General features: G+C 39.9%; 1 protein-coding gene across 1 annotated transcript in view; it reads left to right on the forward strand.

The window, feature by feature from the left end:
- Positions 1 to 18125, forward strand: part of yars1 (tyrosyl-tRNA synthetase 1) — a 484347-nt gene that overhangs the window by 6936 nt on the left and 459286 nt on the right. The window lies entirely within an intron of this gene.

An 18125-nucleotide genomic window follows, 5' to 3' on the forward strand; every position in this document is an offset into this window, starting at 1 on the left:
AGGGTCAGCCAACAACAGCTGATGAGGATGGCTTGGGCGGGGGAATATGTAGGCTTACAAAGCAAAATGATGTGATGGTATTGCAGGGAAATTATTGTGGCAATAATACTCAGAGTGGGACAGAATGTCCAAGCATATTTAGAAAAGCAACTGGGGTCAAAGAGGAGACAAATGGCAAAAAGTCAAAATTACTGGTTGTTTCCTTAAATGCACATAGTATTTTGAAGAAAAGAATTGAATTAATGCCACAAATAGATGTTAATGTGTACGATCCGATAATAATTACAGAGACATGGATACATGGAGATCAAAGCTAGAAACTAGATAGTCAGTGGTACATGACAATTGAAAGGTCAGGCAGGAAGGGAGGATGGTGAAGTACCTTTGATTGTAGACGAATGATAAGTGTTGTAACAGGAAATTATCTAGGATTGGATGTTATAGAATTCTTATGGATGGAAGTAGGAAGTAACAAGGGAAAGAAGACACTGGTGGTAGTTGCCTGTAGGCCTTCTAACACTAGGTGTTCTACAGGACAGAATTAATCAGGATATAATGAGGGCATGTAAAAGAGGCAGTATATTAACCACGGTACCTTTAATCTTCAAGCAGATTTGGAAAATCAAATTGGCAAAGGTACCCACAAGGAAGCATTCATAGAGTGTTCTAGAAAAATATGTGGAGGATCCAACCAGGGATCAGGTTATCTTGGATCTGGTAATGTGTAATGAGGCAGATTTAATAAATGATCTCAGAGTAAAAGATTCCTTGGAGAAGAGTGACCATAACATGGTAGAATTTAACATTCAGTTTGAGAGTGAGAAACTTGCGTCAGAAACAACTGTGCTAAACTTAAATAAGAGCAATTACAATGGAATATGGGCACAGTTGACTGGAGTGGACTGGGCAAGTAGTTTAGCAGGAAAGGTAGGTGATGAACAATGGCAGACACTTTAAAAAATGCTCATGACTCACAGCAAAAACATATTCCAATGAGGAAGGAGAATCTTAGGAAGGGGATAAATGGACCATGGTTAACAAGGAAGTTAAGGATTTGGATCCAATTGAAAGTAAAAAAACATACAATGTGGCAATAGAGATAACAAGGTGTAGAGCTGGATGAACACAGCAGGCCAAGCAAGGAAGGCTGACGTTTTGGGCCTAGACCCTTCTTCACAATGTGGCAATGTTTAGTAGTGAACTACAGGATTGGGAAAGTTTTAACAAAGTCAACAAAGACCAAAAAATAATTGAGGGAGAAAATGAACTGAGGGCAAACTAGCAAGTACTATAAAAGTAAATAATAAGAGCTTCTTGAAATATATAAAAAAGGAAGAGAAAGTCCAAAATGAACATTAGCCCTTTTAGCGAACAAGACTGGCAAAGTAAGAACAGGGAACGAAGAAATGGCTCAGGAGTTGAATAATACTTTGCATCAGTCTTCACAGTAGAAAGCACAAATCGCATTCCCAAAATGTGAAATAATCAAAGCGCTAAAGGACAGGAGCAAATAACACATAATAACTATCACTAGAATAAAACGTATGAAGGAAACCAATGGTCCTAAAGGTTGATTACCCTCTTGGACCTGATGGGTCCAAGGATATTCAAGGAAGTAGCCACAGAGATAGTGGACACACTGGTAGGAGTTGTTCAGGAATCTTTAGAAAACTGCCAGTGTAAACAGTTCAAAAAGTGAAGGAGAGAGGAAATAAAACCAAAACAGGCATCTATATGCCAGTTGGCTTAACACCTGTTTCCTCTTGGGCACTTTGCCGTCTCTTGGACTCAATAGTGAGTTCCATAACTTCAAACTATGGCCTCTGTCCTCCATTCTTCTTACATCCCTCTGCTGGCAATGTCTGAGTATTGTTGACTGCTCTCAGCAGAGCAGACCCATTTTCTCCTCCTCAAACATTCATTTATGCCCAATTTATAACTCTATTTCACTTCACCATCATTATCACTCTTCGTCTTCTGCGAGGGGCAGCCTCACAATCTGTCCTACCCACTTCTGCTCCCCTTCTGCCAACAGCCTTACAACCACAATTTTCTCGGTCCTTTCAGTTCTGAAAAAGAGTAATATTGGTCTCGAATTACCTCAGTTTCTCTTGCTACAGATACTGCCAGACCTGCTCAGTTTCTCCAGCACATAGTTTTTCTTTCAAATTTCTAATATCTGCAGTATTTTGCTTTTATTTGAGAGCTTCACATGTCATTAAGGCAAATGTTAAAGTATTTTGTGTAATAGGAGAGAATTGAGGAATACATGATATATTCAAGCAGAGTCAGCATGGCTTGAAGAAAGGGAAATGATGCCTGACAAATTTATTAGAGTACTTTCTGGAGGTAACAAGCAGGATAGATAAAAGGAAACCAGTAGATCTGATACTTTTGGGATTCCAAAAGGCATTCAATAAGGTAGAGCACATAAGGCCATATAATAAGAGCCCATGGTATCGGAGATAGTACATCAGCATGAACAGAGGATTGGCTAATAAAATACAGCAATTTAGGCATTTATAGGTATGGTAACTTGTGAAAAGTTGAGTGGCACAGTGACCAGTACTCGGCACAATGATTTACAATGTGTATTAATGACTTGGAATGACAGAAGTGAATGCACTATCAGCATGTTTGTGGATGACTCACTGTATTTACTCATTTTTGAAGTGTTTTTTGGATCTTGGTTTGAACATATCAAAGACTGGTACGGTCATAAAGATGAACTCAACATCTTGCTTGTGGCATATGAGGATATGAAAAAAGTAAGTGATATTTGTTTATAAATGTAACTAAAGACGCTGAATGAATCATGAGCTACATGGACCTGAAACAATTACAGCAGGGATAATGTCATTAAGTCTTCTGTGTCCAGGTTTTATATAAATTAGAATGTTTACTTTGAAGAACATGCTGAAAATTCGAAGTATGTAAATTGAATGGGAAATTCTATTTCGAACAGGCAACAACTGCTGGCCCAACTAGAAACCAGCACCCACAACCCATTAATGAATGAATCAAAAAAGCCAGGATGGCTACCATTTTGGGAAAAGTGCAAACTACTTCAAACTATACCACTAGAAGTGAGATTTGGCAGCACATTTAGTTGACAGTGCTGTTGGTTAAACTACAACCAAGGAGGAAATCAGCAAACCTTTCCACATGGTTAGAAATATAAAGCAAATGGGAAAGCGTAAAATGGCCAGTTAATGTTAATACATGGGCCATGCTTCATGGGATATTGGCATCAGTGCTGGGGAAATTGAGCGTTGTACTACTGGGATGGTTTATACTTCAATCTTGCTGGGGCCAATCTTCCAGTGAGCCATGCAAGTAGGGAAGTAGGGAAGATTTAAAACCAAATAATGAGGGCAAAGAATCATAATAATGAAGATGTGATTAATCAAAGAGTAGAGACTTGGCAAGAGAGAAAAATATTTATCTAGGAAATGATAAATCAGGAAATAGAAGGAAGTGATGAACTCAAGTAAATTACAACATCAGAGAAGTAGTACTTTGTAAATTGCTGGAGCTACAGGCTGACAAGTCTCTGGGTCCTGATGGATTTCTTTTTGGCTCTGAAAATAAGTGACTCGTGAGATAGTTGATACATCGGCTTTAATTTTGCAAAATTCCCTAGATTTGGAGAAGGTTCCATCAGAAATAAGGAAAGGGGATAAATGCCAAAAACTAGCCAGTTAGCTTTACATTTAGATTATAGAATCCCTACAGTGTGGAAACAGGCCCTTTGGCACAACAAGTCCACACAAACTGTTAGAGCATCCCATCCAGACCCCATCCCCTGAAAACCCACCTAATCTACACATCCCTGAACACTGCAGGCAATTTAGCATGGTCAATCCACTGAGCCTGCATACCTTGGGACTGAAAGGAAACCCATGCAGACATGGGGAGAATATGCAAACTTCACACAGACAGTTGCCTAAGGTTGGAATTGATCCTAGGTCCCTGGTGCTGTGAAGCAGCAGTGCTAACCACTGAACCACCATGCCACCCTAGAGAAGATAAATTGTTAGAAGACAAATAGTTAGAAGCTATCCTCTTGTGTGTACCTGAGCGGCACAGCGGCTCAGTGGTTAGCACTGCTGCCTCACAGCTCCAGGGATCCGGGTTCGATTCTCAGCCTTGGGCGACTGTCTGTGTGGAGTTTGCACATTCTCCCCATGTCTGCGTGGGTTTCCTCCGGGTGCTCCGGTTTCCTCCCACAGTCCAAAGATGTGCAGGTTAGGTGGATTGGCCATGCTAAATTGCCCATAGGGATGTGTAGATTAGGTGGGTTAGAGGGGGATGGGTCTGGGTGGGATGCTGTGAGATTCGGCGTGGACTTGTTGGGCCGAAGGGCCTGTTTCCACACTGTAAGGATTCTATTCTTTGATTCTAAACTGTCTGGAGCGTGGCTCCTGGCAGGGTCACCCAGTTAAGGTCAAGGGGGAGGTTCCAGACAAAGCACAAAGACCTCAACGATAGAGCAGGTGGAGGATGGTAGCTGAATTTAAATTAGAGCATCACAACGGTTGTGAAGGTGAATGAAGACTGCAACAGAGAAGGGCCGCCAGTCACCTCGGTCTCCATGTCACTGGGTTCGACCCCTGTCTGTCAAGGTCCCTGTGGTGGCTGTCTGTGTATCATCTCCCCCACATTAAAAGGCACCATGCACAGGTGTCCTTCCAAGAGGTACCAGTCCTAATTACATCCCAGACAAAAGTCCTATGCGACCAGCTAGTGTTGGAGGGAGCAGAACTGTGACATACAGAAGTCCCTAGTCACAAACTGACACATTAGGTGGTGGGTGTCAGATTCAGTCATCTTGCTCCTGGATGAGGCAGTTAGAGCATTTCAGCAGCTGCCCCCATGACTGAGCAAACCTGTTTAGGATCCACTCTGCTCACCCCAGCAGAGCCTGGATGTTGTCTGACCTGCTGTGCTTTTCCAACTCCACATTTTTTGATACCATCTGAGCTGTGCCAGTGGAGTCTATGGCCATCTCAGAAGAAAGATGTTTGAAGGCAGGATCAGACTAAACTTCTGATCTACAAAGCCAATGTCCTTCCCACATGGCTACATGGAGCCGAAATGCGAATTACCTACAGTAGGCACCCTAAAGCATTGGAACAACACCAGCAGCTATTAACAAATACATTATAGCAGGGCAGATAGAGAAGTTCAAAACAATCAGGAGGAGTGAATAGTGTTATTTTGTTATTAATTGATTTATTGGAGTTCTTTGAAGAAGTAGCGTATGCTGTGAATAAACAGGAATCAGTGGATATACTTTTTGCAGATTTCCTGAAGGCATTTGGTAAAGTGCCATTTCAAATACTATTGCAGAAAATTAAAGCTCACAGTTTAAGTGGCAATATACTGGCCTAGATATAGATTGGTAGTTCACAAGAAACAAAGTAGCGAGTTTTCACTGGACTACACCTCGTCTCACCCACCTTCCTGCAAGCATGCGATCCCTTACTCCCAATTCCTCCGCCTCTGCCGCGTCTGCTCCCAAGATGTGGTGTTCCACTCCCAAACATCCCAGCTGTCCTCCTAATTCAAGGACCATAATATCCCCCCTCTGGCGATTGAAAATGCACTCAACCGCATCTCTTGCATTTCCCGCACTTCTGCCCTCACACCCCCAACAAAAATAAAGACAGAATCCCCCTTGTCCTCACATATCACCCCACCTACCTCTGCATCCAATGTATCATTCTCCGTCACTTCTGCCACCTACAATCTGACCCCACAACCAAAGAGAAATTTCCCTCCCCACCCCTTTCTGCCTTTCGGAGGGACTGCTCTCTCTGCGACTCCCTTGTCCGCTCCACACTCCCCACTAACCTCACCACCCCTGGCACCTTTCCCTGCAACCGCAGGAAGTGCTACACCTGCCCCGACACCACTCCCGTCACTTCCATTCAAGGCACAAAACAAACCTTCCGTATCAGACAGGGGTTCACCTGCACATCCGCACACACTTGGTCTACTGCATCTTCTGCTCCTGATGTGGCCTCCTCTACATCTTGAGACCAAGCGTCGGCTCGGAGACCATTTTGTAAAGCATCTGCGCTCTGTTCGCGACAAACGACAACACATTCCGGTTGCCAACCATTTTAACTCCCCCTCCCACTCCCTGGGTGACATGTCCATCTTGGTTCTCCTCTACTGTCACAATGATACCACCCGCAAACTGGAGGAGCAACACCTCATATTCCACCTCGGGAGCCTACAGCCCGATGGCCTAAACATGGAATTCACCAGTTTTAAAATCTCCCCATCCCCGGCCTCAACCTATGTCCAACCCTCCCTCTCATCCTTACCTCCTTGACCTGATGCAACCTGTTCATCTTCTCTCCCACCTATCTGCCCCTCCCATCCAATCCACTGACCAATCCCAACTACTCCCTACCTGCACTCACCTATCACAATCCCACTTACCTTCCCCAGCCCCACCCCTCCTCTCTATTTATTTCGCAGCTCCCTTTCCCCTCCCCATTTCTGAAGAAGGGTCCTGACCTGAAACGTTAACTTTCCTGCTCCTCTGATGCTGCCTGGCCTGATGTGTTCCTCCAGCTCCACGCTGTGTTATCTCTAACTCCAGCATCTGCAGTTCTTGCTATTTCCGAGTGAGGTTATGTTTCAATTCTACAGGATATTATAGAGACCATTCTGTACAATATTGGTCTCCTTATTTAAGGAAGGTGTCAATACATTGGAAACAGTTCAAAGAAGGTTTGCTGGACTAATACCTGGAATTTGTGGGTTCTCTTGTGGGTAATGGTTGACAGGCTGGGCTCATATCCACTGGAATTTAGAAGAGTAAGCGGCAACTTGATTGAACCAGTGGGCAAGATCCCCTGGGCTCAATGGAATCTTGGCCTATAGGAGTGTGTAGAAAGTGAGATTAGTTTTGAATACTTCTCGCAAAGAGTAAGTACAGACACAATTGATCAAATGGCTTTTTCCTTTGGTTTAATCTCATATGGTTCTCCAGTTAACCTTGGCGATAACTATAATGAGATCAAGTCAAGTTTACAATTCTAGGCCTTGGCCTCAAATGGCTGGAAAACAAGCTCTACAATCTACTTTTCAGCCAAACTGGGGTCATTTTCTGCTTCGCCTGAATCCCACATTCAGAATATACAGTGGGACAATGCAAATTGAGAGAAAAACTAATTTGGGGCCATCTTGTGTAATTTATTTGGAGAGTCAGGACTATTCCCATATTCATCTCGAAATAATGCTACACATCCTTTACATCACCTAAAGAGAGAGACAAGACCTCATTGTAACAGCTGTTCCAATGACTGCATTTCTAGTGGTGTGGTACACCCTCGCTACTGTATTGAAATGGCAGACCTGGACTGTGTTCTCAAGTGTTTGGAGTGTGGCTTGAATCCATAAATGCCTGACACAGATGTGAATGCCTCTGGCCCACACTGGCTACCAATTACTGTGTCACTGATCATGACCATATTGAAAAAATCTTTGAATTATAATCGTTAAGAGGCAGAATATAAGTTTTATGATCTCATTAAAAATTCTATTGCTAAGTTTGTTCATCAACGTATGTATTGATAATAGGAGAATGCTAGTCAGATTTATGAGTGTTAGCAAAGAATTATGCTTTAGATTGATCTTTGAATAACGAATAACAAATAACATTATTTTGAATTGTTGAAGGATCTCCGGAAAGTGGTACAAAAAGTTGCATCTTTTCTGAATAAAGAGTTGGATGGAGAAACCTTGGAGTCAATTTTGATTCAATGCACATTTAAATGTATGAAAAAAGACCCCAGAACAAACTACCAAGGTGTAGCAGAGTTGTTCAATACTGAGAGTGGCTCTTTTTATAGAAAAGGTGAGTAATGCATTGATCACAAGAAAACTAGGTGAGCACAAATCAGGTTTGTGGTTGTTTGAAAGATTGTTACCTATTCAGTCCTTATTTTTACTGACAAGAAATTTTAAATAGTAGAAAATATGTCAAAATAATTGGCTTCATTGTGCATTCTCACCATTAATGGTCTTCAAGGATGGTGTCTTAGATTTTTTAAATGCTTGTATTTTCCAGTGAGTACCTGAAATTGGGATAGAGTTTTACCTAAAATTGAGAAACAGAATTGCTTAACAGAAAAATAGCACTAGTGTTAATGTAGAACATTTCAAAGTAGGCAGGAATGGTTGCACAGTGGATCTTTATTTGCATTCCATAGGTGTGATTCCAAAATCCAATACTTACCGCAGTAACATTACCCACAAAAAGGCCATTTCAGGAAATCACTGGTGGCACTCCATGGATGTATGAATTTTGATGCCCTGTGCTTTTCTGAATTGCACTTTCAATGATCACCTCATTAGTGATGGTCTATCACAGAACTATCCCATCTATGTGTCTGCTTCAGATTTGCATTGATATGTTATATTCTATATGTATTTTACAGTTGGAATTGTTAATCTGTTATTAATTTTAAAATTAATAATTATCTACATATTGTGCATGTATGTAGTGTACATTTTTATTAAATGTTTTTAATCTCTGATTATTTGGTTTTAGGAATTGCTGGAGACTGGAAGAATCACTTTCTTGTGTCTCAGAATGAGTGGTTTGATTCCATCTACCAGGAGAAAATGGGAGACTTCCCTCTGAAGTTTGACAGTGACGTGAATGATCAGACTTCATTCCCAAAGAAGTAGTAATTTTAAAATTTAAATGTTGCAGAATGTGTTTCTCCAATATCTTTCTATAGAGCTTTTCCTGATGTATCCTGTACGGGCATGCAAAGAAGGTACAGGAACTGACCCCCTTGTTCATCAAGAATCTATCCATCCCTGACTTAAAAATATTCAAAGGCTCTGCTTCCACTACCTTTCAAGGAAGAGAATTCCAAATAAGCTACCCTCCATTTTTAAACAAAGACTCCTAATTCTAAATTCTCCAATAGTGGGAAATATCCATTCCATATCAAATCTGACAAGGCCCTTTGGGATCTTGTATGTTTCAGTCAAGTTACCTCTTAATTTTCTAAACTCCATGAACTACAAGTCCACCCTGTCCAATGTCTCCTCGTGAGATCTTTGATTCCTTTGATAAACCTTTTCTGTTCTGTTTCCAATGCATCTGCATCCTTCCTTAAATAAGGAGACCAATACTATACACGGTACTTGAATGTGGCCTCACTTGTGGCCAGTATAACTGAAGAATAACCTCTCAATTTTTGTATTCACTTCCCTTTGCAATAAACAAGAACTTTCTTTTGGATCCAACCATTTCATTTTACCTCCAGATTCAACTATTCCAAGGAATTGCTGGCTGGCCTTCTATTGCTTTACCTCAATAAACCCTTCACTTAAAATTCTGCCTCACTTATCCCGAATCTGACAAGGCTGCCAGTTGTTGGCCTTCTTGATTAGTTTTCTAGGCCACTTCAGAGTCAATCACATTGCTGTGGGCATGGGGTCATACATAGCTAACGGATGAGGATGACTGATTTCCTTCCCTAAAGGACATTGGTGAATCGGATGGATTTTACAGCAACCAACAATGGTTATGTGGCCACGATTAGACGAGTTTTTAATTCCAGATTATATTGAATTCAAATTTCACCAGTTGCCATAGTGGGATTTTGACCCATGTTCTCAGAATATTAGCCTCCACCTCTGGATTTCTCGTCCAGTGACATTACCATTATGCCACAGCCTCCCCATAATAATAAAGAAAGACATCCTGCATCTCTTTTTAACCATTTCACCTACCTGCCCAGCTATCTTTTGGAATCTGTGGACAAACACTCTGAGGTCCTTTGTTTCCTCTAAACTTCTCAGTACCATTTATGGGTATTTATTTGATTTCTCCAAAAATACAGTTCCAAGTAACACTTCTTCATATTGAATTCAATTTGCTCATCTGACCAGTTGGTGTCAAAATATTTTATTTTTCAACAGCTTCTCTTGAGATTTCTTAAGGGTTACTTTTGGATTTTCAGGGCTATGGTTTGATGTTCAGGAGTTCCTTTCTCATCCTCAATAACTCCTTTATTTGTTAATTAAGTCACAAAGTAACTTCTTGATTTATCTTAATGCATGGGATATTTTTGCTGACATTTGGTGTATTTGGACTCTCAGAATTAGAAGAATTCAACAATATCCTCAATTAGCCTTAGCCTAGTAAATTTAAAGCCATGGCATATAAGGAAATCATTAATCTCCTGAGCACTGCAGTATTTAAATTGGCATGAGACACTCGACATACTTTAGCAATATAAGTCTTCCATTTAAAAGAATAACTTGCACACACTGCTATACATTAAAAAAAACCTGAAACAAGCTTTCCACAGACTGACGAGGTCTCAACTAAACAGTTGCATGTTTGTCTTTTACATGGTGACTGCACCTTAAGTAACATAAAAAATGTTTTAATGAAGGAGAACTGTTTAATGTTAAAAATTAGCCAATTGACCGTGTTCATTACAATAACTTCACTGCTTTCTAGGTTAAAGGTATAAATTTGCAACTCCTCTTTCCTTATCTTTATAGCTCCTCTTCCCCCACCCCTTTGTAGCTTCTCACCCTCACTTTGTATTTCCCTCCAAACCCATTTTTCAGTCCCTCGCCACTCTGCAGCTACACTTCTTTCCAGATTCCAGGACTGGTAGCTTTGCTTCACGGGCCCTGGCGTCACCTTCCATTCCCACAGACTTCAGCTTGGCAGCCTTGCTGACTGCTCCCACTCACCTCACTGATGATTCAATTGCAGACTGCTTCACTCCCATGTTTGCAAGCGAGAGCCAGCCTGTGATTGGAGGCGCAGCTCTTCAAAGATATTGTCCATTCTGTTGATGGGATAGCTTTACGCCCAATTGTTGCCCCTGTGACAAAATATTCCCAGGTCTTTTGAGAGGATTTTGAGATAAATTCCCCCACCTTCCCAAGTATTTTGAGTGACCAGTCTATTAATATATTCCTGCAATCTGCAGCTTTCTCTCACTATTAGCTAAACTTCTTTTCTGCGAACTTCTTAATAATCTCCTCTAAATTTAAGCATATATCATGAATATTTACATATTTTAGTCTCAATCATTCACATATATATATAAGCATTTAGATGTTATTAGGTGGCATAATCAGTGTAAATCAGATATACATAATATATAAAAATAATACATATCAATGTTTAAATTGTAATATATGTGATCATTACAAACCTGTGCCAAATCCGACGAAAAGATTGCAGGCAAGTGTAATAGAAAGCAAGTGCTGTTTATTTGTGAACTGAAAAATCTGGGCCAACACACTTCCATTTCTTCTCATGAATAAATAAAATATAAAAATCAAAACATATAATTTAAAATGATATTGCTAAAGACATCTGGCAGAAAAGATGATCCCACCTTTCTGGCACCAGAAATCCTGTTTTTGCATTTCTTCGTCGTATCAGTCAAGCTCCTTTACAGCCGGAACAAATTTGCGTAATGAGCAGCCGATCTCAATGTTTCATTTGTCAAATGTGTACTATCTCCCTGGTACCTCAAAGTAGATGTAAATGCCCAAGCAGGCGATGTAGGTTGTTTTCAGAAAATCCGCTGAAAATTCAGACCACACCACTCCTTTCATTGAATACCAGTGACATTTAAAAAAGGTGACCACTCATACACATGGGGTACAAACACAAAGTTGCTGGAAAAGCTCAGCAGGTCTGGCAGCATCTGTGAAGGAAAAAACAGTGTTAACGTTTTGGGTCCGGTGACCCTTCGTCAGAACTCGTACACATGGGGTGGTTCACTCGTATATTTGGTATATAAGCGGATCCCTGCATTTGGAGGACTTTGTTTTTCAACTTGTATGCCAACTTCCACAGGATAATACACTTTTGGGCTGTTTTCCCAGATCTATTCATCTATTCATTATCGCCTTTTGCTATAATTTTAGCCAAGAGAGTAATCTTCAGACATTGATGAGGTGCTGCCAGAGATGGCCCTGCCATACTAAGCGTGATCAAACTACTCTTCCTTATAGAATACTTAAATGAATATCCAATATAACTACTTCATAAAAGTTCGATAATTAATTGATAATTTATCTTAAGTATTGCATTTTATGTATTTTAAGAATAAATAGTATATTCACTTTATAAATAGTTTTCATCATTCTTGTGTATTGATTTATGCACACATTCTCTTTTCGAGTGAAGGATAATGATGAAATCAAAATTAGAAACTGGAATGAGACTTTACTACCAGATTTTCAGGAAATATTGAGAACTTCTCAGACCTCTAAACTGGCAGGTGGCACTTGGATGAGGAAGTGCCACCCTCTGTCTGACCGATCACATTATGTTTTGCTGTAGAGGAAATAGTGAATCACATAAGGGAAACCCAAACTCAGTCGACTCATTTAAACTGAGTGCTCAGTGTGGTGTTCGTATATATACCTCATTTTCAGCAGCAAGGCCCTTAATCCACTGCATTGTAGTCACAAATTTATAGGTCAGATATAAATGGTCTTGAAGGATGGAAAAATGTCATGAGATGAGGTTATTAAATCCCAAACTCTCTAATTTTCTTTTTAAAAGGCTGTCTGTCAATGAGATTGGAAAAACTCTGTTTCAGTTGTTGGAATAGTTGTTTGTTAGCATTTACTAAAGGACACTGATGAATACTGTATTGTTTTCTACCATCTATAATTATCTGGTCAGGGAATTCTAAATTCATGATAATTACAGCTCAATTATCCTATTAGCTGCCTTTACTGTTAGGTTATGAATAAAGGTTTGCTTTTTTAAATGTTTAAATAGGCTTCCATGAGTGGGACTGTTTCATTTAATGTAAAGAAGGCTGTAATCAAGACTTAGACTTTTATATTATTTCACCTCAGGATGGTTCCTGAAGTCTGCCTATGGTGATGATGGGTAAGTTGTGATTGGTGGGTTGGCATTAATTTGCCACAGTGCTGTAAAGAATTATGAAATGGGTGGAGGACAGGAGTTGGTATTGAATCATGTGGGTGTTTGCTGGTGGTAAGGGGTATGGCTGGGGTGTGAGAGGTGAAAGTTGAAAGGACTAAAATTTAATTGTAACTATGATGGAGTCTCAAGAACTGATGCAGGCCTTTTACCCAGCCCATTTGGAAGCCTCTGAGAGGCAGGGAAGGAGCAGGTCCAACTCTATCCTGCACTTGCCTTCGCCAACAAAGATACTTCAAAGAGACAGAGAGTGCGAATCAGCCAAAAGCATGCAAGAGAGACTTTTTAAACTCTACAATAAAAATGCATTTCCTTTGTTCTGCCACAGAGAGAGTTGGGCTTCATTGGCTGGGTCAGCAGATACTGCTGAACCTTGAATGCCCTTGATAGCTGACAATGAATAATATATTTCTAAGTGAGTTGCTTGGAGGGGAATCTACAGATGGTTATGTTCCCATCCATCAACTGTTTTTATCCTTCCAGATGGTAATTGGGTTATGGGTTTGGAAGGTGTTGATTCAGGAGCTTTGGTGACTTGCAGCAGTAGTATTGCTTCCAAAGAAGGGTTACCAGACATAAAACATTAACTCTGCTTTCTCTCCACAGATGCTGTCAGACCTGCTGAATTTCTCCAACAATTTCTGTTTCAGATCTTCAGCCTCTGCAGTTCCTTGTTTTATTTATATGGCTAGTCCAGTTCTGAGAATCAATAGGCTGTTGATGGAGGGTTCAGCAATGATAATACCATTGAATGTAAAGGGGCAGTGGTTAGATTCTCTCTTTTTGGAGCTAGTCATTGCCTGACCCTTATGTGGCCCGAATGTTACTTGCCTGTTGTCAATCCAAGCCTGCATTTGTTAAGGTCTGCTTCAGCATATGAAGAGTGGTGTAGGGTGCTGAACATTGTTCCATGATGAGCGAACATCCCTAGTTCTGACCTTATGTTGGAGGGAAGGTTTTGATGAAGCTGAAGATAGTTGGAGCTAGGATATTACCCTGAAAAACACCTGCACAGAACCACAAGCATCTGCCTTTGTGCTCTCCAACCAGTGAAGAGTTGACCGTGATTCCCACTGATGCTAGAATAGTTAGGTCTCCTTGATGCCACACATGGTGCAGCCTTAATGTTGAAGGCAATTACTGTCATCTCAGGTGCTACTTGTTAGCACTGTTGATAACCTTGTCAGCACTTTATTAATGATCCAGTGTAGACCGATGGAGCAGTAATATTTTGACCAATCCACATCAATTTCATGAGACCTGACCAAACTATATGGTCAGGTGATGCACGTTTTCATTTTTAGTCAGTGTTTTTGGTTCCTTTTTAAAAACATTTCAGTCCAAAAATCCTAGATACTAACACAGATGATGGAACCACTCAATCCTCATGACAAGTGTCACAAAAACATTCTACAGACTCGTGTACCAATGTGATTTATCCAGCCTACATGAAGTTTAAAGTTCCCTGCATTTATTACATAGTCTTCGTGATATACTAAATAATTTCTTATCTAATTCCCTGCCCACTGATAAAACTACACTTTTAATCTATAAACTACTCCCACTTATTTATTCTGAAAGTTGCCATTCCTAAACTACCCTCATATCGATTCAATGTCATGATCCTCTGAGCCAAAATCCTTCTTCACGAACGTCCTCATGTCACCCTATACTAGCATAATTACTCCTCCTTTGCTTTGCCTTTTCAAAATATTGTACACACTGAAATATTTATTTTCCAAACTTCATCACGATGTAACCGTGTCTCCGTATCAGTGACTACGCCACTACAGAAACTGTAGATATAAACGTTTAGCTGTAGTATAAAATAGTGAAAAAATATTATGAAGCAGTAACAAATATTGTTTTACTTGTCTGAAAATTGCAGCTTTTGTGTTTCTGCTCCCAAAATGCTGTACTAACATGATGCAGTGAGTTGCTTGGTCCAGTCCAGGAGATTTCCATTCAGTTCACATTTTCAAAAGATAGATTTTGTGACTGAAGAGGGTACAGTGCAATTCTTTGCCTTGTGCAACCAGAATATTAGAAATTGGATTCTACAGCTCGCAATGCAATGAGGAAGATAACACCACTTTTCATGAAACTCATCATATCTATCATAACAACAGATTATAACCCTGGATTACTTATAGAGATATTGAACTTTTAATTAGAAGTGCTTATTTAAAAGTGACATGTGGCAAAAGATGATCTTGGATGAAAATTCACTCGCAGTCTGGAGAGGAAGCCTGGATTGTTGCTTCTGATGATGCCAAGGAAGTTCAAACAGTGACCCTTCAAAATGGAGAAAGACAAGCCAAAGCAAACTGGTCTGTGATCTCCTGAGGTTGCAAAGATAAAGGGGCTGACCTACCCCCTCTCAATTGGAATCCATCTCCTGAGTCTTATGCCTCAAATTGCAGACTTGTTTGTGGTTCTCCATTTACAAAAGAGTTAAAAAGGATGTGCATACATGGTCTGTGCTAGTGTGGACTAGTGTACTGTGAAAGTTATAGTTTGAGGACAGCCATTTCCCCAGATAAAAGGAAGTTTCTTCCTTCGTCTGAATGGTGGAAGCCAAGCAAACCAGTGAAAGCACCATGAAGGAAGCAGAGCCTGTCAGCTAACCATATAGCTAAGAATCTTGAAATCAACTGCTTTGCTACCAACATCAGTTTACTTGTAGCAACCTAACAGCTGCTACATTCCATTAAACACACTTTTTGGAACACAGGGACTATTTATATATTATTTTAGTCATTACCTATTCACTTAATTCACATTTCTGATCTCTGTGTGTATGTCACATTTAACTATCTTTTCTCACATATGGTACCTAATAAACTCTTTATCTCAGAAAATCCTGGTTAATTTGGCTCCTTTTAAAACATAAACCCTTTGACTTGGGAAAAGGTATTTACAAGGAAGAGATTTTTGTTTTGATTAACCATATTGTGACAAGAGAGGGGTTGAATTATGAAGGGGAGCCAGCTCTTCCCTCCTCACCCAGGAGTATAAAAACCATTTTCAGATATCCATCTAGAATCATAACAAATTATAGACCCTCGCCTGGGCACTGGTCGTAACACATCCACCTTCATCTCGCCTGCATGATCCAATGAGATATATGCTGGGCAATTTGCCATAGTTTATGCATTGAAGAAAGGCCGGTAATAACAAAATGCTGACAACTGGATTAATTAATCCTTGTCAGACAAGGGTGAATTATAGCAAACAAAGTCTTGGGAAAGTGACCTAACAGCATCACAATCCCAAATTTACCTTGATTGTCTGAATACAAGCAGCATTAAGAAAGCCCACATACAGAGCTTTTCTCACAAATTGGCGATGAACAAATGTAACATAGCATTATAATGGCACCAAGGGACAGGTCAATATGAAGTGAGGACTGTGTTGCCATTTTCTGTACATCTTTTTCAAACAACATTTAATTTGAAGAATATACTGAAATCCAGGGAAAGAAAAATGTCTTCATGGTTACTAATTTACAAAAATTCATTAGTTTTATCTTGATTTTAAAAATCAGTTGTGGGAGGTTTGGCTATGGTTGAAAAAGTGAGGAAGTGCATAAACTGCTTGGAAAAGGATTAAAATAGTACTATAAACAGAATTCACTTGTATAGGGAGGTTGCAAGGGCATCCTACAGGATCAAGCAGGATGCTTTAATCTTTCACTATGTATTTGTCCGGAAATAGCAAATAATGCAACCTGTAAATTATATGGCTATCAAATAAATTACATAATTTCAACAGATGGAAACCTCTACACATAAAATCCTAAGAGTATGATTGTTTCTTTAATTTCTAAAATGCAAAAAATCTCTTAAAAATTGAAAGAACTGTAGATGCTGTAAATCAGAGACAAAAATAGAAACTGCTGGAAAATCTCAGCAGGTCTGGCAGCATCTGTGCAGGGAAATCAGAGTTAACATTTTGGATCCAGTACCCTTCCTCAGAGGAAGAGTCACTCAACGCGAAATATTAACTCTGATTTCTCTCCACAGATGCTGCTAGACCTGCTGAGCTTTTCCAGCAATTTAAACTTTTGTTGCAAAAATCTTTTATTTTACTGCAAGTCTATTTCCTTGCATACAGGCTTACTCAGGCCCACTCCATCACCTCTTTTCTTGGTACAATAATGACTCAGTATATGCTGTTTCTTGCTCTCGCCCTAAACTGAAAATTTTCAATTTACTGTGCTTCCAATATCCACCTTTCACCCTCAGTTAGTTAAGCTCTGGCTCTTCCTTTCCTATCCTTGAGTTCTCTGCCTTCATTTATGGGGATAGACTCTCAACAATATTCACTAAGAGCTCAAGGACTCTCAAATCTAATTTAACTACAATTCCTTACATAAAATCCTGTAAGGAATCTTTTATATTCTTGCATTTTCTCCATCCCTGTCATATTGGATTGGATGATGTAAACTCTCTACTAGCACTTATGATGTATCTACTAACTTCCTTAATTCAGAATATCCTTCTTCCTCATGGTTGACAGAGTGTTCAACCTTGTCTGTTCTATTAAACACATCCAGATCTGTGATGGGCATCTCCTTCAGCCCCACCAGCTTCTATACTGAATGGATCTTCTTCAATTATTTTCGTTGACTTCAATATGATGCCACCACCTTCTCCTCTACTCTTCTTCCAGCATTTGGGAGGGAGCATTGTAAAGACGGTATCTTTTTAAATTTTTTTTTATCTTTGATCATGGACTGAAATGAGAAAAGAGCTGTTTTAAACCAGGGATTTTGGAAGAAATTGTTACACTTTATAAGAGCAAGTTACTGCAAGTCATTGTAAGTCATGTTTACACTGATGCTTTGGCCAAACACTGGGGAAGACAGGCACAAGACGAGTGTACAAAGTGAGATTCGGCCAGCAACAAATAGCTGATTAGTTTGTGGAGTTGCCACCGGTGTTACGTCTCACTGGAGTAATCCGCTGGAAATCAAATCCCGCTATTTCCGCAATCACCACTAACATTAGAGGTTTTATAAAAGTATGTAAAATTCTCCAATTTGCCTGACTTTTAGACATAGCCTGACAGAAAACACACACTGCTTTCATTTACTTAACAATGATTATCTTTTAATTATAGATAGATTTTAGCTACAATTTATGAA

The sequence above is a fragment of the Rhincodon typus genome, chromosome 27 (genome assembly GCF_021869965.1).
Source record: "Rhincodon typus isolate 14 chromosome 27, sRhiTyp1.1, whole genome shotgun sequence".
Classification (NCBI taxonomy): domain Eukaryota; kingdom Metazoa; phylum Chordata; class Chondrichthyes; order Orectolobiformes; family Rhincodontidae; genus Rhincodon; species Rhincodon typus.